This window comes from Scaptodrosophila lebanonensis, unplaced genomic scaffold, assembly GCF_003285725.1.
Source record: "Scaptodrosophila lebanonensis strain 11010-0011.00,11010-0021.00 unplaced genomic scaffold, SlebRS2 tig00001410-arrow-pilon, whole genome shotgun sequence".
NCBI lineage: Eukaryota > Metazoa > Arthropoda > Insecta > Diptera > Drosophilidae > Scaptodrosophila > Scaptodrosophila lebanonensis.
Window position 1 is genome coordinate 2115883 of NW_022060738.1, and position 26398 is coordinate 2142280.

The following is a 26398-nucleotide window of genomic DNA, read 5'->3' on the forward strand; positions in this document are numbered from 1 at the left end:
GGTACTGTTTACTGGAATAATCAACAGTTGGGTGCGCATAGGAGAACTATTCCGTTTCTTGAATGAGAGATCTGTCGAAAGGCCAGAGTTCGCTCCTTATTGATTGCTAAAAGTGTACCGGGGTGACAATTTTATTTTAAACATCGAAAGGATATGTACACATTAAGAAATTTCTGCAGCTTCATAGTTCACTCCTATTTTAGGCTCTTTAAGGCTTTAGGTATTATCAAGCATTTTCAAGCCTTATCACATGATAACAATGTGAACTCCCAACTCTTCATCCATTCAACTTTTTTCTCATTTGTTCACGTTTTGTTTAAACACTTTTTTGTGGTTAGCTCTTAGCTTTTTGTATCAGAGTTTTCTGCTGCCTTCTATACTATTGTCATTCGAAGTTTGGGCTTCAACTTTTTTCATTAAATTCGCTTACGCATGCCAAAGGAGCAGCCAAGGAAACCAGCACAACTTTAAGACCATATGCTCGGCCAGCCAGAGGCGGGCAAACAAAATGCGCTACAAAGTCATTACGAGCAACTTAAGTTTGTGTTAAACACGCCCACATTACAAGATTTTGCATTTGCAAGCCAAAACTTCTCGGTAACAAACAAACGCGTACAAACTTTTCTACCCACAACAAGAACAAGAACAAGAACAGGAACAGGAAAAGGAATAAGAACAAGAACTTGGGCAGTGGAAATGGAGTAGCTGAAGCAGCAGAATGTAATAATTGTAATTTGGCTTGAATTTTCCAGCAAACAGCAACAACCGCCAGCCAGGCGCAATAGGGCGAATATGCTAAGAGCGTCGCGCACGTAAACACGAAAAATAACAATCAGAAAGCATTTAGCAACAACTTCTTAGGGTCGCCCGCCAGTGGGGCACAACTGGAACAAGAGTGAGTTTCCTTGTAGGTTGCCCCGCAAGCTAAGCAGCACTTTCTGAGCAGGTGGCTCCTTGCCTATTGCGGCAAGTTATTCAACCATGTGTGAATGTGTTAGTGGCAACCCCAACTAAGCCAACTCCCCTACCCGCCCAACCACCGTCGATGCGTGGTAACAACTTTAACTAAAAGCAAAAGCATCAAACACGTGCATATATTTCTTTAACGATTAAACAAAGACCAGCCCGCCCACACATGTGCACATAAATAAGTGTGTTGTTACAGTCAAGCCTCTCTACAGATAAAGCTCTTCAGTTCTGAGGATTGATCGTTTGACTAACAGAAGGCATGAAAGAGCCTATTTCCGCAAATAGCATGTAACTAAAGCTCCCCAATAGGAGAAAATGTATATGAACACACACATATGAAATAGGTGCAAACTTGAAAGCAGTTGTTTTATTTTGATGTTATTCAAGTATTTAGTTTGGAAACATCGAAATATCAATTTAACAAGCTTTGTCATTCCTTTCCACAGGCTACTTACTAACCACTTCCCAGAGAGAAACTTCAATTTTTCGAGAAAGAAATCCGCCATTAAAGGCATTCGCTATTAACGTGCTTCTATGTGTGATCCACCCTGTGTGTGTTTGTGTGTGTTAGCTTTTCTGAACAGCTGTATTTCGGATTACAAACCCCAATCTGTGTGTTCGTTGCGACGTTTGCTTGTTTGCCTTGCTTAGTGGCAATTTTAATGGCCTGACCTAGTTGCCAAGGGCCCCCAAGCGCCAGAGTCATGTGTTTTTATTGAACACTTAAAGCAGCAATTAGGTAAATATTTACAGTCAATCCATAAACTTAAAAAGAAAGTCTTCGCCATGTCGACAATATGCGTTTAATAATCTAAGCGCATTACAAAGACAACCACTGTGCATGCAAAGGGAACAAGAAGCACATGTGCTGCACTGGTAAAAAAAAAATATTTGCCGAGAAGAGCCAACAAGAGTGTGTGAGGCAGCAGGAGGACAAATAGCAGGACTCAAAGCAGAAGGCAACGCAGACAACACAAACAGTGAAAAGCCACTCAAGACGATGCTGCAGACGAGCTCAAGTTCTTGCACAAAAGCCTATTAAATAACAAGGCCTTTACACATGCGACTCGCACACAGTCAGGCAGCAAAAGTTTTGCACACAATTGCCAGGATAAAACAGCAGGAGCAGGAGCAGCAACCAAAAGTGGGCAGAAATATGAAAATATTCATGGCAGCAGAAAAAATAACGTAGATATTGCGACATGCCAACAAAAAGCAAAGGGAGCAAACGAAAATGCTTCCACATAGTAGTCAAATGGCAAAAAGTAAACAAATAAACACACACACACACACCCATACATGCACAGACATACGTGTATATGTGTGGAAAGGCAGTCTGCTTGTTAGAGAAACGTTCCGTTAGTGAAGCAACTAATGCCACACACTTGATGCAGAATTCAAGTAAAGCCCCGATGCTGAATTTAACAGACGACGAACGACAGACGAGCATGGACCATGAAGGACATTTGCATTTACATTTACTTGAGCATCTTTGACTAAATTTGAGAGAAAATTGTATTATTTTTGATCAAAATAAACTGCCGGAAACTACAAACTCCGAGTACTACTCACTACCAGCGTCTTTGTCATTGCTCTTGGCCTAAACCACTTGGGGCTTAAGCGCTACGTTTATGTAAAATGTTTTTGCATTTCAGTGACAAAAGGGAATCGAAATTGTAGTTTATTTGTCTCTTATATATAAATATTGTTGTAATAAGAACTAATGGAGAATCGTTTTGAGCAGTTTTGAAATTTCTTCGGTAATTTTGATAGTATTTTAAAAGAAAGATACATTATTTTATAGCAGCTTGTTCATGGCAACAGCTATTTATAAATTTATAATGAAAACGCTTTAATTATTTGCATTAAGGAAGAGAAAAAAGTAATAAATTCGAACCTCATTTGGGCATTCTATTGCACTCTTTACTTTTAACCACGCTTCCTCACAACTCCAACGATCTGTTATATTAAAAAAAAAAAACAAGCCCCACTCAACAACAAAATATGAAAAGTTCAGTCAAACCCACAAAAACTAATGCAAAATCAAACCCTTTCTCACACTTCTTCTCCCGAACACAACATTCATATCCGTTTTGCCATTTTTTTGGAGGGAAAAAATAACGACCCTAACTCAGCATTTTCCGTCCATTACCATTACCGTTATCAAGAACCTTGGCACTATGAAGAGGAAAATGCGTATCATTAACTGTCGAAAAAATACCTTTGCCAGAGATAAGCAACTCATTACTCAAATACAGCAGCAGAAGGAGAGAAAGAGTAGCATAGGATGGGAGGTCAAAAATTGTGTGTGCGCTGGTGTGTGTGATTTACTGTCCCCACCCCCCGCTCCTTCCATACTGCCTTATCACATCGCACGACAGAGCAACGCAACCAAAATCGCCGAGCTCAGCAAATGTCCTTACATAAAACATAATAATAATTTGTTATAAAAAGCAGCAGCAAGCGTACACACAGAGAGAGAGAGATAGAGAGAGAAAAACAGATAAACAAAATAAATGACAAAAGCATGTCAGCATAAAAAGAGAGTGCGCGGCAATGAAAGCGACAACAGTCTCAGAGAAGAAAAAACAAACAAGGCCAACAAACTTAAGGCCACAACGTCTTGCCCGAATGTTTCTGTCGGTCTGTCGTCTGGGCCTGACAAACAGTCTTTATGCAACCCTCAGCACACTTTTTTGTTGTTGCCCTCAGCTCCTACTAGAGACATTTGCATAAATTATCATTTGTTTAACAAGCGCCAAGACCCCAAACGCAACAGCAACCCCCCCAAAAAATGGCTGGCAAATTGCAGGAAGCGCCACAGAGGCATATCGAAAGGGAATGAATGCGCCATATACCTTGTAAGAGCGGCCAAAATAAAACCGAACAAAAAAGCAACTGGCTCTAAAGTCAAATTGGTAATAAAGGCAAATGCATAAAATGCTATAAAACAAGAATTTATGTATAGACGATGGCAGCAACTCCAACAAATATCAAACAAATTGCAATAAAATGCAAATTTAAATGAAATGCCTTTTGCTGCGCCCAAAAGTCGGCAACAAAAACAAACAAACAGACAAATTCTTTCTTCTCTTTTTTATTTGCCAAAATTTGAATTTTAATATTTTATGGTTAATTTTGGTAAATTTTCAAAAACGCATAAAACAACAATCATAACAAGCAAAGAGGCTGGTGGGTTTCCTCCTCTCTGGCTTTTCTAAATGCAAAAGAGGGAAGGGGAAGGCACAACCCACTCATAAAACTGTGTGCTTTTATGTTGCGGTTTTGCTTGCCGCTGTTGTTTCCAAGCAGCTGAGCACAGCTGTAGCGTCAAACATTTCCTCACATTTTAATACACTTTGTTGTTGTTGCTGCTGCTGCTGAACGCCCCCAAGCAGTCACGAATATACTCGCAGAAGAGCAAAAAGCAACAGCTGGGGCAGGTGTAACAGCCTCAAAAGTTTTCTTCTTTTTTTCCCCGCTTTTTTTTTCTCTTTTGTTGCTTTGCTTTGCTTTACTTCTTTGCCGTATAAAAACTTTTTCTGCACAATGAATTTTTGCGCATTTTCCACCTGTATGAGCTACGCCCCCAGTCCCGTACAAAGAGACCCCGCACATCCATATCCTATCCCCCGGTCCAGTGCCAGTGCCAGTCCCAGCTGCAGTCCCGCTCCCCCAGCCGGGAAATCGATTCGTTGTGGTTATGTCGCTTGACTCTCATAATGAGTGGGTTTTGTGCTGCTCCGTTGCTTGCGCACCGGCAGGAACACAATTTTCCACTTTTTATTTGTATGTGTAGGGAAAAGGTAAATCGGAAGGAAAAGAAATGTTATGCTTGGAGTGATAGACATTAAAATACACTATAAAATATCAAAAGGAATTGCCAAAACTGAAACGGGTTGCTGGCCTTCATGTTTACAACCAAATGAACAGCAGCACAAAAATAAACTATTAATACAAATTATATTTTTCTTATTCAAACTGTTTCCAAATTGACTATTATTTGGAAATTTTTAAGAGAGTTTCAAATTAAGATAATTTCATCAAACATTTTGGGAATGATTTTTATTTGAAACTCATTTCCAGCAACATAACTTTGTCACTCAACGCATTAACCGAAATGCATATGAAAGAGAAGTTTTCTGTTGCCCACCTTTACTATACCCTGGCTCAGCTCTACACTGTAGGGGTTGGACTCCAATGAAAAGAGCATGTAAAATCATTTTCTAGTTACGGTTAAAGTCACATAGCTTGACTTTTCATTTGGCTTAAGCTCTGTGCTAGTGTATGTATAATGTGTACTTACAACTGGCTTAGTCTTTTGGCAAAATTACACTCGACGCTCACAAGCCAACCATTTCCATTTGATGTTGCTGTGGCTACAAAGGAACTGATTTTGTTATTGTGCTTTGCACTCTTAGCACCAAAGTGCGGGCACACAAAGCTCGAAGAAAGAGAGTACGAGTAAAAGGGAGAAAAGCAAATCTCAGCTAATTAAAGTCAACAACTCATTTCATTTAAAATTCAAATGTCAAATGCCATTTCAACATTGCTAATACTAATGTATGTATGTATGCATCTGTATGTGAGTGGGCAAACAAAAGCGCAAAAAGAAGAAAAAAAAAGGACCAATTTCATAACCCAAACCCAAGCCGAGGCGAAAGGGATAAGCGCTAACAAGGCACCCGCACCAAAAAGCGACTCGGACTTGGAGTGGGAATTCATTTTGCTTTAAAGCTGCCAACGAGCAGTTCTTTAAATTTGATTTTATGTGGGTAATTATGAAGTTCGACAAAAGAAAGGGTGACTGGGAGATTTATGTGCGATGTTAGGTGCCAAAAACCTTAGTACAGTATAGAATTTCAATTAAAATTAGCAATCGCCATTAATATAAAATATTGCTAATTAGATTGGCTGCTAGTCTGCCTGGCTGCCTGCCTAGCTGCCAACTCCATGCCTCAAAAAACACAGCCATTGATTTTAACACGCTCATGAATATTAAATTACGTACATCGCTCACACACACACACACATACAATCATAGAGCGGAAGTAAAAGAGAACGAGAATACTACTGAGAGTGAGAGTGCGACCTAGACAGCACAGCCCAGCACTTGTGCCAAAGTTTGTCTGCCATAAATTAAAATTAACGCCGCACGGTGGTAAATTATTTTAATGTTGCTGGAGAAAATATTGGAAGGCCTGCAGGAGCTCTGCAATTACAGATGTCTGATTGAATAGGCGATTGAAGGTTGTCTCAAAGAATCGAATCAAGTGGACCAATAGCTATGCCTTTTTATTTATTCTTTATAGTATACAATTACTAATTGGTACTTAAAGATTCAATCATTAAAATTACTCTCAAAATAAAAAAATACCATCTAATTAAAACTAATTATAACAGCATATCATATTTGTTTGTGAATAAGATATTTTATCACTCGCCCATTTTTGTTACAAGTTTTTAAACAGCGATCCTTAAGCTAATTTATAAATCTGAGAAAACGTTCCAATTTAATTAAATTAAATTATTTGTCAATTACATCCATTATATTGAATGAACAGTTTACAATTTCATAGACCTTCATGTAATATTTTTCAACAAAATATTTTTAAAAAAAAGACGTTTTATATGGAGCAATATTATTTTATCTGTCAGAGAAATGGTATTTTTTAACACGATTTTATTAAAAAATAAACAGGGTTTTAAATTATTAAATTAGGTTATCAGATTATCTAATAATACTACTTGAATGTCGTTAGACTACTCATTTAAAAAGCATTTAAAAGAAATACTGACTAAAGTAGCAGCTGCCGGAATTCTTTTACCATTCATGGTACACCACAGCTTCGATTGGAGTTACTTTTATTCCAGAAAATCGATATCTACTATATACTAATTATTCGAGCAATTTCGCGCCAGTCCCCCTTTGGCACAATTACTATCAAAACAAGAGCACCTCTTTTTCATGCAAATTTTTGCTTTCTTTCAACACTCCGATGCGAAATCGAATACAATAGGAACCACTGTACGCCCCCAAACCAAAGTGAAAGCTCGCCGCCACTCAAGCGTTGACGGTAATTAACTTTTAGGCATTTTCTATGCATATTTATGTGTAAATGGGCGCACAGAGTGCCACAGAGTGAGACTGAGACGGAGTTGGGGGCAGATTGCATAATATTAACATGTACTTCTAGAACATCCGCACTGGAACGTACGACCAACTGACAGATGATGCGAGCAAGGAACTCGAAGTGCCACGAACACGCAGAGGCAGCAACTTTTTTTCTTCTTCCTTCCTTTTTGTCCGTGCTAGACTTGACAGCTTTCCAAAACGAAGAATGGAGAGTGTAGGCGTAGGAAGTGGCGTCTTCATTTACAGCTTTGCTTTCACCTCATTTTTTCACGGCTTTATTTACAAATTTACTGCTCAAGTTTTTCTGCTATGCACCTATTGGCCCACCTTCCGATTTTGACATTAAATTTATTTTGCTGCATTAATAAATAATGAATTTATCATCGTATTTTTTTTCTTTCTAAAGTTTAGCTCTGTGCATTGAACTGAAATTTTTGTTGTTGTTATTGCTGCTGTGCATTCAGTTATGAATTATTAATGACATATTAAAAGGTAGCTATTGCGTTTTTTTCCTGTTTAATTCTCTTTTAAATGAAAGTTGTCAAAAGCAGTTGGCAGTACAATAATTTATTTTGCGCCGACAACTGATGGCTAAACAATTAGAGAGGAATTTTCTTAAATTGGAAAGCAGGTCAGGGGCGGCTTTTACGATGTGACTGCTTGAATGAAATTTGTGCAAAGCTTTATGATTGATTCAAAAAGTGGGGGGTTGTTTTTTATATTTTCATAAATAAGGCGAGGCCTAAAATGGGAAAATTATTTTTATCAGCAACCTATTTAATGATTAATTACTAACTTTGATACTTGTTGATCTACTTGTATACCGCATTTTTATTGAAAAGGAACCAAACCTATTTCCCGGTCGCCAAACTTTTCAAACGTATGACCTATTGCCACACAAAGTTGGGAACTTATGGATTTATTTAAGGTTAATGTTACATGTTACAGAAATAGGAGCTTGCTTTCGAGTCGAAACGTTTTCAAATTGAACTAGCAAAGTCTTAAGAAGACACACCAAGGCCAGCATTAAGCCATGTTTTCGTCTATTGGAGGATTTCATTTTCTTGAATGTTTAATAACAACAAACTGTAGATTATGTTATGGTACAAGTTCACTTTAAAGCTTTTAAAACTACATTAGAATATTAAAGTACCTATTTTTTTGTTTATTTTTTTAAAGACAACAATATTATAGGTCGAAAATCACCTGCAAAAACGTACAATACAAGTATGTATATATTCACATTTCTTCTCTTCTCTGTCTCTCTTTCTTCCCATCCCATTTTATAGCCATGTATTTGTGCCACCCTCACCCAATTATTTCACATCATATTCCTTGCCAGTTAACGAAGTTGCCTCAATTTAATTTTCTTATGCCCATATAGGCAACATCTATCAATTAGTTTCGCTCTGACTTCTACAACACTTAAGCTTTGCATTTTAATTGAAATATGTCGGAAAAGCAAGCAACGTAAGGACAACAACGACATTGGCATAAAACTACACTTAAAACTCAATCAACTGCGTCTAACAATATTAAAAACAGTCAACCCATCCGACCAATAGACCTCCAGTTCCGAGGCGTATAAAAAAATAACGCATACGCCATGTGGTGCGGCAAAGAAATAAAGAATGCAATCAATTTGTCAACGTCTCTGGTGTGGCTGTTGTTATTGTTGCTGTTACAGTTGTTGCTGTTGCTGTTGCTGTTACAACCGTTACAGCCGCATGTGTTGCCGCACCGTCTGTCCGTCCCATCACCCCCTTTCCGGCATCCGTCTACGTCTGCTTGTCATCACACACGTATGTCGGAAATTTATGTGTCGTCTAGAGCTGTTTTTTTTTTTTTTTTTGTTCTTGTTGTAATTCTTGTTGTTGCCATTGCCAACATTTGCCTAGACCTGCAGCAATGTAGTAAATAAATTTAAAAGCGCTTAAAAGCGTACTTGGGAAAGAGCCAAGGTGACTGGCAACATTGGCAACAACCCGACAACCAGACAACCAGACAGAGCAAGCAAGAAAGACAAGGCTGGAGCTTCAGAAGCTTGATGATGACATTCAAATTTACTATGACACTACTAAATTCAATTAAAATAGTGTACCGAGCTTGCCATACCAAGCCACTTCTTTGGGGCACGCACGCTCTGCTGCTCTGATTGTTGCTGTTACTATGAGGCGCGTGCCTCCAAAAGTTTATGATACTTGCAACTTTAACTGCAACATGTACTCAAGTGTCTTCTAAAATATCGTACGTGTAATAAGTATGTTGACAAGTTCAGCATGAATTTGCAAATGATAATAAATTTGTATTTGAACTTGAGTTGGAATTTTGCAACAATAATTATAATAATTTGTAATACGTTCAATTGAGTTCCTTTAAACATTTCCGTAAACATTCTTCTCAAGACATTTACCAATTTTACTTCGCAATTCTGCTCTTCTTGGAGAAAAGTTAAGACAATACTGCTTAAGCCCAGTGTACGTATGCGTAGCCGCATTAGTTTTTGGCCTATGTATATGCCTGACACCACACTACACTACACTTCCTGCCTAAATGGCGACCTCTATGCCTGCCTGCCTGCCTGACTGGATTGCACTTAAGTGCAATGCGGCAGCCTAATGACAACAAAAGACAGTCTGGATTCCCTGTGTTTAGGTTGCGTTTACTTTTGCCACAAAAATTAAATCCTTAATCACATAACGCAAAAGCTCAAGTGCTACATACACACAACCGTTGTGTTGTGTTGTGTGGGAGCGCTGCACTTGTGGGTTTTGTGAACTTACAGGCCGGAAGGCAAAAGCAACTTCAGCAGCAGCAGCAGCAGCGGCAGCAACAACAAGAAAAGCACGCAATGCAAAAGGCAGCAGCGACGTGTGGTGCGCCAAACGTGTTGTTGTTGTGCTTATGATATTATTGCACTTGTCATGCACAGCGCAACGCACACACACATGCACACATAGACGCACACACACACACACACACACACACAGCAACGCCATAAAGTATGCAAAGTTTTATGCCAGCGCAAATGAAAACAGCAAACAGCAACGCACAAACACATGTGCAGAGTTACAGAGGCACCCCCTGCATACCCCTTCACAATACGTAAAGGATTTCAACCCTGTCTGTCTCGGCGTATGCACAGGTATGTGAGCTGAGCACAGACCCACATGCATACAGATACAGTTATGCATGCACATTTGTCTTTGTGGCAGACAAACAGACAAATAAACACAAACAAGCAAAGGCATGCCAATGTGTGCCTTATGCACTGCAAGAAATATGTCAACTGAACACACTCGGCGTATGCGCAATATCTGTCATTGCAACTCAATATCAAATTTGCACATCAAACTCGACAACTGCATTGAAATGTTAGCCATAGACCCATGCAGAGTGATGGCATGCATGAAGAAGATACAAACGAGGGCGACAGCAGGATTGCAAATGAAGCAGCCTCCAGCTCTATGCCCGCTTCCTTCCATATTATATACACATTTATGTGGGTGTGATAAAGGGTATATTTATGTTGTATGTGACCATATGAAAGCACTCAGCTGTTTATACAGCATACTCTTTGTGTGGATAAGTTGAGCTTATGCCTTCGTAGCTCCGTTAAGTTTTAAGAATTTAATATGGTTTTTTTTTTTGCCGTTTTCTCGTTTTATTTAAAATAGAATTTATCCCTCATTCTAAGCAAAAACAATTACTCAAAAGATGGCATTAAAGGAAAAGTAGTTACATATTGATGGATTGAAATCAAATCTAGTATGGCACATATTCATAGGAATATTATGAAAAGGAACGCATAAAGTCTTTTAAAAACTTTCCATTTTAAAATTCGTAAATCGTGCGCTTGCAGATGTTTGATCTCTGGAGCTTTTATGTCAATTGTAAAGGGTATACCATAGTCAAAAACCTCACCTTTGCACCTTCCACTTGTGCTTAATATAACAAGTAAAAAAGCTAAAGTCGGGTGTCCCGACTTTGAAATACTCTGTACATATGTTTACAATAATTATAGAAAATAAAGAAAATAAAAAAAAAAATTTGATCGATTTTACCTCTCTCGGTATTCGAACTCACGTATAATTGCACATTTACATAGCAATTGCGTCTGTGTGAGTGTATGTATGCCTATGCGCATCAATTCGTGTCTGTGTAAGCATTTTCGCAGTCAACCAAACAGCAACATCAACAACAGCCGCGGGCAGCGCTTGAGCAGCGCTGCAGCAGCGCTGCATCAGCAAATATATTTATGGCTATAACTTCTTGTTAAATCGGTCTATCATAATGAAATTTGGCATACGGACACATAATAACTAACTGGGGGTATTACCAAAATTTTAGTTCGAAATTCCAAGAATTACGGGAGTTACGATTTGCGGGGTAGAGGGGGGAGGGAGGGGAATTCCAAAATATACATTTTCTGCGTATTCACATAAGGCATCTGGGACTAAAATTTGGTGTTCCTAGGTCTTATAGTCTCCGAGATATAGGCGATTATACGAATGGAAAATCGGGAAAACCCCCATAGGGGGGAAGTGGGGGGGAAAATCAAAAAAATAAAACAAACTCGTATAGAATACACACATAACGCATCTTCGTGCAAAATTTGGTGTCTCTATCTCTTATAGTCTCTGAGATCCAGGTGTTCATACGGACGGACAGACGGACAGACGGACAGACAGACAGACAGGGCTAGATCGACTCGTCTCGTCATGCTGATCAAGAATATATATACTTTGTGGGGTCTGCCACGCCTCCTTCTGCCTGTTACATTTTTCAGCTCCCGCAAACCTAATATACTCTTGTACATTTCATGTACAGAGTATAAAAACATATATACATATACATAACCCCAACATTACCCACTCAGCTACTTCAATCAGCAACTGTCTGAGTGACTGAATGACTGAATGACTGACGCATAGCGCTGCTCTCTGTCTATCTGTCCCTACCCTGTCTAAGGGTCTGTCCTGCCTGCCAGTCTGCTCATCAACAGGGGCTGTCATCGTTATTGCTTTGGGGAATATGCCCGACATGCCGGCAATGGTACAAATTTCTTTTGCCACGCCACATGCTTCTGTTTTATACATTTTAATTTGAATGGGCGTTCCATTGTGGGCTGATGGGCCCAACTGCTTACTTTGGCCATTGTGTTGCCAGTCGGGGAGTCACCGCAAGGGGCGATCTGGAGCAGGATCTGGAGCTGCCTGGTTGCTGCCTTGGCATTCGTTTCGTCCTGTATCGTCTCGTTTCGTTTCATGCATTTCATGTGCGCATCTATTTTTTATAAGTAGACGCAATTGTTTTGAAAATGAAAGGTTAAATGTTAAATGCGACTTTGAAAACAATGGCAGGGCTGTTCGTTTGGGGTTATGCGCGAATTGGGACGACGGAAATGCATACATATGTGTGGCAGCGCATCCCTTCGAGAGTTACATGAAGTTTGTCACTGAACTTGCTTAAGTCGAATTGGACTTTGAGGTTCATGAACTGCGGATGGAAGGCTTTGGGGGCTTGCCAGTAAGGATAATCCATAGAACCATAAAATTTATCAAATTGCATTTCTGGGCGGCGGTCAACTGTCATGCCAACAACATATTTAAACAAATATTAATAATGATGAGCAAACAAACATTTTTGGTAAATCATTTCTAGTGGCTACATTATTTGCTCTTTTGCTCATCAACGCCACACCACTTCGTTCACTGTTTCCCTCCCGAATGCCTCTGAAAAATGTTTATTAAAAGGTTTCCTCCATCGCTTTAAATTGCATTTACCTGCATTATTGCCAACATTCTCATAGTTCCTCATAATATTTCATATAAATTTTGATGGCTTCCGTTATGACAAAACAGCAAACCGCATAAAGCATTCCAAGGCATGCCACACAAACGGCTAAGAACATAAACGTTTCTCAGAACTTATAAACATTTTTGTGTGTTTACACACGGACACAAGCACAAAGGCACAACATAGAGAATGAGTGAATTGTTGGTGCTATCTTTCTCCATAAAGGACAATTCAGCTCGAGACATTGCCACACTAGTCGCCAATGGTATGTTGACTAACAGAATTCTTAGTTTTATGGAATAAATGATGTCTGCACTTTTATAATGCTGAATACAAATTGTATATTTATATTCGAAACATTGATTCTCATGATGATGTGAGATCGAAAAAAAATATAACAATCAAATAATATATACGTAAAAAAGAGCCCTGAGAGATGAAATCATAGACAACTTGCTGAGAGTATTGGGAAGTAACGTTTTGAAAATATTGGCAAGTGGGCCAAAAAATAATAATATGAATTTCTGAAAGCTCAACGATTCAACGATGGACAAGAAAAGAAAGTGGGAAATGTTGTTTACTGCCTTGCTTAACATTCGAAATTTGCCATTCATCATATATAGATCTTGTTCTGCAACACATTCCTAATAGACAAATTTCACCCCCCCCCCCCCCCCCCTTCCCAAAAAAACAACAAATAATAATTGATTGCAAATGCTCTCGTTTCTTGGTTAAAAATATCCTAATTTAACATTAACTTTCTCGTGTGGTCCAATTGGATTGCTTAGAAAACCACGTGTTTAATCCAATAGGCATTTCAACTCTAATGTTGAAAAGCACTTTATGCTTTTGTCCACATACTTAAAACTTGTACTGTAAGAATAAAATGGCCAGGCCAACATTTGCTCATTTGCCATTTAGGCTGCTACTCTGCTGCCTCTTCTGCTTCTACTTCGGCTAGCCATGGACAATGGGAATTAGGTCAAGTAAACAATAAAAATCATCAGACAATGTTGGCGTAGTTGATGAGCAAGAAGAGGACTACGACGACAACGACTCCTTCGACTTGAAAGCTGAGGCTGTGAACAAGACGAGTGAATAGCACAGGACAGGACATTGTGTGAGCAACCCCTAATGGCATAATCTTCACTAATTTAGCGCTCATTAATTTCTAGCGCGCCATTCTGTGCTGCCATTTGCCGTTCTCTTCACTGTTGCTGTTGATAACACAAAACGTAATTGAATTAAAAGTGGTGCGAGAGACAAAGAGCTAGGCTTCCAGCCTGCCAGCCAGCCAGCCAGCCAGCCAGCCTTCAACAGGACTATTGAGCTCAACTGCTGCCCGGTGGTCATCATAAACATCAAAATGATGCCGCGTGTGTACTTTCATGATTCTACAACTTTTTTCTCCTTTCTCTTATCAGCTGAGGTCTTTTGTTTAGCTAGAAATTGTCTTTGGCTTTTGTCTGACTTTAATTAAAATTGCATAATCAGTACACTCAGAGAAAAAAACACATACAATTGAACTAACATTTAAGAAAAAGAAACTTCTATTTTCTCAGAAAGGTATTATTGGTTGTTATAAGGACATGGAAGCTCAACATATTTGCGAAAGAAATATAGAAATACTTTTATTCATATTATGAAGATTTTAAAGAAGGTATATAGAATAATGTTTTGTGAAACAAAAGCCTATGATCATAGATATTGTTTTCTCAAATTTCATATTCTTTAATTCTTTAATTCAAAATTAAATTGTCTGAGCTTGTATGCTCTATGCTACTGGATGATGAGTTTCCATCCAGCTAGCATCTTTAGACAGAGAAGAAGTACATCTACAACTATATAAATATTTGCATTTTTCGATTTCTGATTTTGTTCTGAGTATATGAAACAGTAGAGGATCCTCCTGCATTGTGACCAACTGAGAATTTCTCGCATTTTGTCAGCCTAATCAGCATGCCATTTGCGTAATTTGTGTGTCGGTCTTGAAGTAACGCGCTCTCCCACCGACTGCCTCTTATCGCAACCTAATCATCTCGAAGTGCGTTCGAGGCATTTTAGTTGCCTCTAGCCATAGCCTACTGCTATTTGTTGTTATGGCCTGCCATTTCGGCGACGGCTTTAGTTTAGGCAGCTTCTCACACATACATATACATATATAACCGTATAGTATGGGTATTCGCACACTTAACCGCAAAAAGCTGGCGCAAGGTTTTATTGTAATTAGATAGGAATTGTCTGCTACTTGGCAGCAGCAGTAGAAGCAGCCAACGTTTTGACTTACATTGGGAAATGTCTACGAGTAAGTGCTTGCCTGCCTGCGTGTATCCTAATGGCGGGGCTATATCATCAACACCCTGCCACACACACTTGGTTGGTTTTGTGTCCTTCCTGTCGAACACAACAGTTCGCTCTGCGGAGCGCATAGTCAGCAGTTTTTAATTGAATTTGATGGCGCGGTTTGTTTTAGCTTAACTCTCCAAAACTTAAATTATGTTAGTTATGCAGATTCGTTTGCGTTTGCATTTGCATTTACGCTTTGTCTGTTCGGGCATTGCTTACACACGTTTTTTCGTGGCTTTGTTGGCTTTAGTTTTCGGCAATTGTTAAATGCAATTTGTTGGCATTGTTCGCTGATTGTGTATGTGTGTGAGTGTGAGTGTGTGTGTCTAAGCGCGGTCTGAAAAGTTATATCTTTGCGTCAGCAGAAACAAAAGATGACTTAGAGTGTTAGCTGAGGAAGGCATGAGATTTTAGAGGCCAGCTTTTGCTCAATTAAGGCTAGCAAACGAAAATGTTGTACAGACAAAAGCTTTTTCAGACATTCTTCTATGTAGGGGTGAATGGATTCCTTTTGGCTTGCGACTTTTTAAAACTGTTGAACGTTTCTTTGTGAAATGTTTGCTTTAACACAAGTTTCATCATCCATTATAATTGTATAGTTTTTCAATTCCTCTGTGATTTGTATGACTTTTTATGACCTACTGTTTTCATAGCGCATTTGCATTTTTAACAAAAACCTCCCTTTACAAAAATACTTTTTACAAAAATTCTACATAATTCTGCGTACGTAAAACAAAATTGTACTAATCAGCTTTAATAATTTTAATGAAATCAGTTAGTGTAGGCAATATGAAAACTATATATTCAAACTATTTATTAAAGAGAATGCTGTTAAAAATATAAACCATTACAACCAACTTTTCAAAAGCAATTGTTGATAACAATTCTGGCACCACAAAACTTTTCAACTTTTTGACTATCGAAGCTGGGTTCGCAGCATTATCGAAAAACTTAGACGTTAATATTTTGCCATTTGAAAAATCTAAGATAAATCGTATGTATGCCAACAATGGGTGTTGAGATTTGACCCCCCACTTGAATTTCAGCCACTTTATGTGCCACAAGATAAGCATAAGTAGCCAGACCGACCAAGCAAACAAAAAAACAACTGAAATCAGGGAAGAAAAGGAAAATAATTTAATAAAGAAAATAGCCGCGCCGTTATAACGCCAGTGGCCCACAAAGTGACCTTTTTTTGTTCTTGAACGGTCAACATAAATAAAAAATGTTACTACATTTTAGCACATTACACACAGAGAAAAAAAAAACGAAAAATAGTAGCGAAGTAGAATAGAGGGGTTGTGGATGAATGCCTGGCTAGGCTCTGATAAATTTTGTGAAAAAAAACTGCTAAAATGTGAAGCAATTTTCGACTGAGAGTGGAGGGAGGATGAAAAAAAGGCAATAAGGACAGCAATCTATTTCTAGGGTTGTCAGTGCCTTTGTCGCTTACGACTTTGTCATTTTTCAAGTCCGACAATTGGCAAAAGGAAAAACTCGGCGCATGCTTCTTGCTTAATTAGTTAGAGAGCAGTGGCAAATTTTTTTAATGCAAAAGCGTCGAAACGGCGAGTGACCTATTAATCTAAATTATTTAGTTAGTAGGGCAAACAAATTAAAATAAATATTGGTAACAAGGGTTGCGCAATGTCAACAAATTAAAAATGTGTCTGCCCCAACAAACTGTGGAGACTTTGGGACAGTTGAGGGTCAGAAAAAGGGTATGTGGGTTGGCTGTGAAAAGGTCGCTTCGACAGGTGTCGGTAAAAAGTTTCTGAAGGGCCGGGCCGGCCGGCTCAAAAGTCAAAAGGTCGTGCTGCCCAGCCCAGACCCCAGCCAATGGCTTCATTAAGTGCTATTACATGTAACAAATTCTCGCAAAATGTCTGGCCATGGGGTCGGGCACGAAAACTCTGCATAATAAAAAGCGCCAACAGCGCCGGCAAATGAAATGATATAAATTCATATCTGTCGCAGAGGGCACATCAAAATATTTATCAACAATGCCCCGCGGATGCGTATTGATTAAAAAACATTTCAGAGCGAGCATTCGGGGGGTAGTCGGGCTGTCTGGCTGTCTGTCTGGGACCCGAACCTTTGAGCACGCACTTGTTGACAACTTTGTGCCTGCGGCTATAATTTCATTTTTTTCCTAGCGACAGCCGCCATTTTGTAGCGGCCACAACTCTTATGAAAATGTGTGATTTATAAGCTGATTTGTGTGTGTTTGTATGTGTGTGGCGTGGGCAAAATTTAATCATTAAAAATTATTTTTGCATTTTATTTTTCGGTGGATTAAAAGTTTTCCATTTTGTTGCTTGACACGTGGGAGCGTGTTAAATCTGATTACGAATATCTTTTTCGCGTTAATTTTCATTTAACGAATAGACCGTAGGCCAAAAACCAAAAATATTTACATTTCGTTTTACTTACATTATGATAGCTACAAAAAGCTATTTAAATAAAATACGTTGACATACCTGAAAAGATAAGAAAAGGAAGTCACCCATTAGTAAAGAAAGCAAACAAAAATATTTGCTAAATATGGACAAGAAATCGTTAGCATTCATGTATTCAAAAAATGCCAGGCTATATTGAATAATATAATACCAATAGGACAAAGAACCGAACCAACTAACTGACTTATCTTAAAATAAGTCTTGAAATTAAGCAAATACATTTAAGTTTGGTCTGAAACTGGAAAGCATTCAAAATTTCCTTAGAAAATGCTTAAGAATAAGGTTCTGCGTATATATAAGAAACCAATTTCAAACGTTTTTCCAAGTCGGGTGTGTCGACTTTGAAATACTCTGTTCATATGTTTACAATAATTATAGAAAATAAAAAATTTAAGAAAATTTAAAAAAAACAAGTCAAAAAGCTAAAGTCAGGTGTCCCGACTTTGAAATACTCTGTACATACGTTTAGAATAATTATTGAAATTAAAAAAAATAACAGATTAAAAAAAAAAATTTGTTTTGATCGATTTTACCTCTGTTGGTATTCGTACTCACATATACAAAGCAATCTATGAGTCTATGAGTGTATGTATGTTTATGAGACGCCCATAATTCGTGTCTGTGTAAGCATGTTTGCAGTCAACCAAACAGCAACATCAACAACAGCTGTGGGCAGCGCATAGGCAGCGCTGGAGCAGCAAATATATTTATAGCTATAACTTCTGGTTAAATCAGTCCATCATGATGAAACTTGGCATATGGGCACATAATTACTAACTGGAGGTATTTGCAAAATTTTAGTTCGAAATTCCAAGAATCACGAGTTACGATTTGCATTGGAGAGGGGGGAGGGAGGGAAATTCCAAAATATACATTTTCTGCGTATTCACATAAGGCATCTGAGACTAAAATTTGGTGTTCCTAGGTCTTACGGTCACCGAGATATAGGCGATTATAAGAATGGAAAATCGGGAAAACCCCCATAGGGGGAAGTGGGGGGAAAATCAAAAAAATAAAACAAACTCGTATAGCTTACACACATAAGGCATCTTTGTGCAAAATTTGGTGTCTCTATCTCTTATAGTCTCAGATCCAGGTGCTCATACGGACAGACAGACAGGGCTAGATCGACACGTCATGCTGATCAAAAATATATATACTTTGTGGGGTCTGCCACGCCTCCTTCTGCCTGTTACAGTTTCAGCTCCCGCAAACCTAATATACTCTTGTACATTTTATGTATGGAACTGGTTCAATACACTTATTTTAATCAGTTACTTCTTATGTTATGCGGAAACTTTTGCTAATCAATTCTAGTTTAAGGATGGTTCACAATCTAGAAAATCCTGGCTTTAAATTATATTAGGCTTTAAATTTACTTGTATTATTATTTTGAGCTTATATTTCATGGCGATATTGAAGAGGTTAAACTGTTAAAGAAATTCAGAAGTATATGGGGATGTGATGCTTTTCTTGCTCCAGACTTTGTGTATTTGTTTTAAATAAATTCTATTAATAAGTTTAATCACAAGTCTTAAAACTATTTGAATTGCTCCACTGAAGAAGAATGTCTTTAAATAATTGTGGAAAGAAAAATTATTTCCCTAAATAAAGCTATATAGCTTCCTGCTGTGGTCTCACATTTTTGATTGAAAGCTATGCTTAGTTCTATGGTCTGATCTCTCCATTGCTCTGAATTTAGTATTGCTTTAAATGTTTTCAGAAATTTAAAGGTTAAATAATCGTCAATTAAATGATTTCAATTAATATAAAATTGTGCAAGACAGTTACTAAGTTTAAACTATTTCGAAGCTGTAGAAAATTCTCTCTTTATAGAATATTGCTGAAGAAGTCTGTAGACCTAGTCTGCTTAGTTATTAGAGATTTAGAAACGTTCATCAATTTCCAACGATTTTATTTGTTTTTGTAGAAAACAGGTTTCTTTTACGAAAAATGTTTACTTGTTCTTATGATGCAATATTTCATTATTAATATCCCCACACCCAAAAGATTATCACTTAATTAAGTAAATTAATGACCATAGCCTTTACACACCCATTACACGTTTAATGGGTGGTTTGCATGGCCAGGCGACAAGTTAAAACCCCTGCATTTACCAGCGGTATCTTTAAATAAATCAAATGTTATTGCATATGAAATCAAATAATTAAATAATTAATGTGTGGTTTTCAGTGCATGCTCCCACATCACAGCACACACACCCCAACTAAAATAAAACGCTTAGCTAAGACAGGCGGGCAGACAGACTGGCAGGCAGCTGTGGCAACGACTGCGCCATAACCGGACGCGAGGACTGTCAACAAACATCTGACAGCTGACAAGCCGCAGAGGCAAGCTAAACCCACTAGACTAGACAACAACAGCAACAACCCCGACTAAAGGGGGGGCAACTACTGAAACCGAACTAAGCAGTGTAGAGTGAAGCACTTCACGCTGACCGCAGCACATGCCACGGGCAGGGCAGGATAGGACAGGACAGGAATAGCGAGCAAGGCCAGGTCGGAGGACCACCTGTGGGGCTGAGCACTTTGAATAGTTCATGAAGTTGTCACTTAGTTGTAGTGGCTGTTGTTATAGTTGTTGGGTTAGTGGCAGTGTTGTCGCTGTGAGCGACAAATAACACTACAAGTTTTTGTTATGCAGCTGAAGGCTTAGATGGGCAATTGCACACACACACACACACACATACATACACACTCTCAAGGGCTAAACGGCTTGGTGCTACTACAGGGACAACTATCCTGGAACTAGTGCGTGTGTATGTGTGTGTGTTTATGGTTGTGTGTCCTGTCCTGTGATGGCGCCACATGTGGCATGACACATCGATGGACACATTGATTGACAGCCCAGACATGGGCAGCCAGATTGAGTAATAGTGGGAAAAACGTTGGCCAAGGAATTTTCAAGCTCGTCCAGACGTGCGTAAAATTAATGAGCAAACAACAGCAGTTAAGATCAAGTGCGATAACCGATTATATATGCACAAGCAGATACGAACTATATATCGGTGCATGATAATTGAGTAGGCCCATTCGTTTAAGGTACGGCCGTCGAATTGTGCGTAACATCAAATAAATAAATCTGGAGCGCATTTTTGGTCATAAAAAGTTCATGTTCCATACACCTATGTATGTTTAATATATGTACATACTTATATGTATACTGAGGCATGTCTGGTATTGGTGTTGGTGTCTATCAATAGTGGCACTTGCTATCAGCTCTTGACTTGTTTGTTATGCCCTCTTGACTTCTTTTTATGTCTTTCATGGCGTGCATGCGACATGGCATTATTTCATATTCAATTGCCTGACGTACTTAGTACTGCCTGCCCCGCCCATTCCCCCCTCTTTGCTCGCTTTACATGATATTGGAGAATGCGCCTTTGACGCTTTATCTGTCAATTTTATAGTATGTGTGATTCTCTTGAAATGCAATAAAATGCTTGTTACTGATAAACATCTGTCAGCTACAAGAAAACTAAACGGGCTGGGCTGAACTGGGCTGGGCTGGGGCATCATTTTTATGAGCATTTTGACTCTACTTAATTGCATATTGATAGCAAAAGTTTGCTGGAAAGTTTTCAATTGAAAATTGTATATAACACGCTTTCTAGTCAATCTTTAATACAAATAAATGCATTGATTGCTACCTTATTTAGATTTCCCCAAAATGTTTTAAATATTTTTATAGGCTCTTCAATATAATGGGTATAAAAATGAAAAAATATGCTTGGACTAGTCTTCTTTCATCACATGCTCGAAATTAGAAGTGGAGGACTATGAAAGTCTTTGTCTCAGCTTTAATGGTTATACTATAGAAAGAGCTTTAATGGTTATACCATAGAAATAAGCAACCGCCCATCGATTAGTAATTCGATCCATTTCTGGTAATGTACATATATATCGACCACACAATATATGCACATGTATGTATATTAATTGAAACTCTCTCTATATATATTGTCGATCATGTATAATCGATCATTTATAATACTAATACAGTATCGAATTTATTTTGCTATTTAAATTTTTAATTACGCGTAATTTTTGAGTAAATGATTTGATAAGACTCTTAACTGCATGTATCTGATATAGTAGTTTTGTTCGGCTTTATTAAATCTTTTAATATAAGAATTAAAATAATGAAGAAGCACTAAATATGTTATTGATAAGTAAACTTAGTTTTGAAAACGATTTGGTACTAAATATAAAAACATGTATAAGTAAATGATTGATCATGACAACTCTAATAAATACTGTGGACCATCAAAACAATCGAAACTATTGACCGTTACTTCAGAACTTTTTGATGTGACATTCGCAGAATATAAAGTTGTAATCTCTTTCATTTGTACACAATATTAAATTGCACTGCTTAAGGCAAGTAATTACCGGCATTACCTGCATTACAATGTCCATTACCATACACTAAATGCCAGAGTGCTAGTATGTGCATACATATTTGCAATTCAATTACAGGACTAAGCGATTGAATTATTGACGCAAACGGACAGTCGGACAGACACCACCCATACCACCTACCAGCGTTCAGCATTAAATCAAAAAGGAGTGGAAAAATTAACAAATTTACAACTGATTTAACAATAAAGTTGTGCATAAAATTCTTTGTCTGTGTGTGTTGTTTTCAAACAATTTACATGGAAATCAAATTGTTTTTAATTATGCGTATAAATAAAGGGAGGCTGTGAGAGAAAAAACACATAGCTGAGTACTGGCGTCAAACGCGGATGTTTTCAATTTAAATGAATATGCAATATTTTCAACAAAATGAACTGCTTACGCAGCAACAATAACACAAACAACAAGAGCGCCGTGAGCTAATGAAGCGTTTACATTCTTTAAAACGCGCTTATGGCTTTAAATTTCACAAAGAAATGATTCAATTTCGATGGAACTTTAAATCAAATTACGAAGTTGCACAAATTGTATGTAATGTCTGCTTTATGTGATAGTCTTAACCCTGCAATGCCCACAAGGCGTTGGAACCATTTCAAACAATTTGATATTTATAAAAGACAGTTTGTAGCACACAATGATGTTCAACAAGTCTCTGGCGACCCACTCACGATGAATTATGAAAATTATGTATCATAATAAATATCGCTTAGGCATTGAATTGGTTTGAAAAATCATTAAAAATCCTATGAAAAGTATTTACAAAGTAGTACAAAAAGAAACAAAGATGTTAAGAAAATCCCCATGATCACTTCACAAAATAAAATAAATGAGCTATTGAATATTATATGAAGTTACGACACGATATAGATATTGTAGATTCTTTGCCATAAATAATTGCCAAGTTATCGAAATTTATGCATAAGATATAGGTGATGGGACAATATTTTATCAAGTCAACATTTTACGTGAAAACTCGACTAAAATAATTTAACATTTAGTTTAATTCCTTAACTGCTACCATCTTATGTTGGTAGCTTATCGAGAAGTATAGGGTAAGGTTCCAAGCTATCGATTGAAGAAAGAAAGAAATATCTTATTTTAAAAATGCAACCATAGCATAAAAGTTAAACAAAATACATAAATGAAGGTCAGTGAAATACGTAAAAAAGTTAATTAAAATAATAGGTTTTAAAATGAGAACCTTTCTGCTTCTGTAATGTAATAAAAATCCCGGGACAAAGTTCACACGGTTGTGAAGGCTTGTTAGCTGATGGATCAAATATATATTTCATTAACGTAACTTTAATTGCAATTCTGTTCCAACCTGAATTATAAATATTGATGTGGAACAACGTAATCGTGGATTATAGGGTTAAATGGCTTTTGGCATTTATTGTACGGGTACGGGCATCAGCGGTCTGTTTAAGGGCGAGGAGCTCCGCATAAGATTTTTATGGCCATTAAACGTTTGACGCGCTCGCTGACGTTTTGGCTTTTTTTTTTAATATGCATGCAGCGGCCGGCGCCGCATTAAAACAGAATTCTCCTCTCTTTTTTTTAATTAGCCACCACATAAAAAGTCATCACGCGTGCCCGCACCCTGTGGTTGTCGGTGGCACACCAGCACCAGCAGCAGCAGCAACCACCAGCATGTGACATGTGTGAGTGTGTTTTGACTTTTGGGCGCCGGCACGCGCAGCTGGCGAGCAGTTTTAAGGTGTCGTTAAAAACTACATACAACGTGCTCTCTTTTTTTAAATACACACTGCACATATATGCAGCGCAAAGTTCTTTTTTATAGCCTTGTCCTTATGTCACACAAGCACACACACACACACACACACACAAACGCACGCACACACTTACAGCCAACTGTCAACGCGCTCGTCCCGAGCTTGCGTTTTAAATTTCTTTGGCGTTGGCGTGCGGGCATGCGAAAGATGCATATCGTGGAGCGAATGACTTTGGCATGATAGTCAAGTGTTAATGGCATAGTTAGGCAGCTGAGATTTACGGCGGTTACAACGGGTGGCTAATGTAATTAGACGCTTGCTTGCTCTGTCATTAATTCGTGTAATGAGTGTGGTTTTATGGTCATCACACGCCAAGGATGAGGTAATCGTTTAACGTAAACTAGTATGTAAAGAGAACTATAAATAGCAAAAATGTGCATACTTGTACACGAGTACAAACCACCCGCCAGTTTCCACAGTTTTCTAAAAAAAAATATGCAGTGTGGTGAATCTGTTGGAGTCGATTTAAGACAGTAATTGTTGATTTATGTAACTACTAGTATGCTTTATGTATTATTTCCAATTCGTAATCCTTTTTTTGTACTTAATATTTTTTAAACTATTCCTAAAACTTGATTCGATCATTGATACATATCAAGATTCTACATTTCTATTATACATATTTTAAAATAGTTGAAAAGCTTTCGTTAATTGTTATTCAATTCATTGCTGTTTTGCCTTTTGCAATTAAGTTAAAACACACAGCGCGATTAACACAGGCTTCTCATTAGGAATAAGACATACAAAAAGAATATTTAATATTTAGTAAGGCCTAACTTTGGTTGTACGTCGTCCGTCTTGACGGATGAAATACTATCATTTGTGAAGAGTGTGGACGTCTAGGTATGTCTGGAGTTAAAGTCTGAACTTTTCATTATATCTTCTCTGTGCAGACAGCAAGCGAGTAACGTATTGTACATGAACCCTTAAGGCATAGTTGTTTAGAACTATGAAATAGGACAGAGTTGTAATTGGCAATAACTACCGTACAATATAGATATTCATTTTCCATTGGAGATTCATTTTTTTTTTATCGTCGGTGTGTTTGTCTGTATGACCGCCTGAATTTCGAAAACGTCTAAGCCCATATGGACCAAAGTTGGTGAGTAGAATCCGATAGTCCCTAGGTAACACGAGTTAATTTATTGTACGCTTCTTCTTTTTTTTGCTGCTATGAACGCTGATAATAACGCGACGGTACAGTTTTTTAGACGCAAGGAACTGCATTATTCCTTCTTTTTTAAATTTAAATATATTATTATAATTTCCTCTTTTGTCTAGCCTAATAACGATATGTTTCATTAAATGATATTTATTTGTCTCTTTTCTAAAAATATTCAGCTTAAAATTGTTATCAACATTTAATATATATCACCCAGTATATAGGCTAAGCGCGCTTTCTATTCAATTTTTTATGCTTATTTATTTCTATTTTTTCTAGTTTATACCGCAAACGAACTACTAAATTTGTCAGACAATAATTTATTTAGCACATATTACACACTGCTCGTTTAAATAAATGCAAATAGTAAATAACACTACACATCAACCACAAGCCAACACGTTGGTGGCATTATTTATTTATCATTAAATTAGCGTTAAATAAATATACGTATGGTAGAACAAAAAAAAAATAATAATAATAAAATGAAATGAAACTGCAGGTTGCCAACTAAGCGTTCTGCAATTTTCTGTCTATTTATTCGCATTTTTGCTATTTTTGCTAAAAAGTGTTTACTCTGGCGCACAAATGGAATTTACATAAATTAAATGCACTTTGTTGCAATTGCTGTTATTTCTCCTTGTTGTTTTTATTATCAACTTTATTTATGAGCCTGACAATATGTTGCCACATTCTAGAAAAATGTCGCACAAAACGTTTGCATAATTAATGTGCCATAAAATATGGCGCTATTGGAAATTTGAATAACAGAAACCAATAAAATTTATACAAGTAGTTGGTGGCAACAAATTGGACAAAAGTCAAGAGGCAAACTTTTTCAAAAGAGCCGACAACATCGCACTTTTGCAAGTCAAATGTTATCGCCAACAATTAGGCGCTTGTCAACCCTAAGCCCCAACCCCAAGCGAAGCATCGAGTGTTATCAGCAAATACTTGGCTTCCTGATAAGCTCAGGCATCGTGTTGTTTGGCAATCGCAATCACTCTACTGTCTGCCTATTTAAATGCTTGTGGTTTCGATTGCAAGTCTGTTTGTAGTAGTTTGTGTTTGTTTTCGTAACTTGACAACATTTCGATTTGTTGGCAAGGCTGATTGATTGTCTGAATTACAATGTAACTCACATTTGTCTGAGATTATGTGTGTTCAATTGTAATAAGAACGTTTTCGTGTATATTCCTCAATTACTGTTATTTATCAACCATTTTTGTTACATTATGTGGCATACTATAATTACGGTGCTGCTTAGAAATTCATACGCAAAATATGTGTAAGTT

The 26398-nt window shown here is 37.7% G+C and overlaps 1 protein-coding gene across 2 annotated transcripts in view; it reads right to left on the reverse strand.

The window, feature by feature from the left end:
* Nucleotides 1-26398, reverse strand: part of LOC115630637 (E3 ubiquitin-protein ligase TRIM9) — a 131572-nt gene that overhangs the window by 91554 nt on the left and 13620 nt on the right. The window lies entirely within an intron of this gene.